The sequence below is a fragment of the Penaeus monodon genome, chromosome 33 (assembly GCF_015228065.2).
Source record: "Penaeus monodon isolate SGIC_2016 chromosome 33, NSTDA_Pmon_1, whole genome shotgun sequence".
Taxonomy (NCBI): Eukaryota; Metazoa; Arthropoda; class Malacostraca; order Decapoda; family Penaeidae; genus Penaeus; species Penaeus monodon.
Window position 1 is genome coordinate 20,812,049 of NC_051418.1, and position 412 is coordinate 20,812,460.

A 412-nucleotide genomic window follows, 5' to 3' on the forward strand; every position below is an offset into this window, starting at 1 on the left:
ATATCAGGTTTAACTGACATAAAAAAAATTCGGATATAAATCTTTAATACATCAATATTACAGACGAGTTCTGATTAACATGCGATTCTACGATATAACCTAAAAACTACTTTGTATTGTGATCGTCTTTTTTTATTTTCACTTCGTGGGTGAGTCGAAGCTTTAAAAGACAAAGCATTCAGTGATTTTATTCAGGAATGACAAGTTCTAAGGACGACTTTACTTGGTCGTCGTTTTTACTTGGTCGTTCTTATAACTTGGTCGTTCTCATAGCTTGGAGGTCCTTATATTTCGTCGTCCTCATAACTTGGTCGTCCTTATATTTCGTCTTCCAAATACCTCGTCGTCCTTATGAGGAGCTCGTCCGTGGAGTGTTGTGGAGGATGGTGCTGGCTTCGTTGTAGTATGTAGT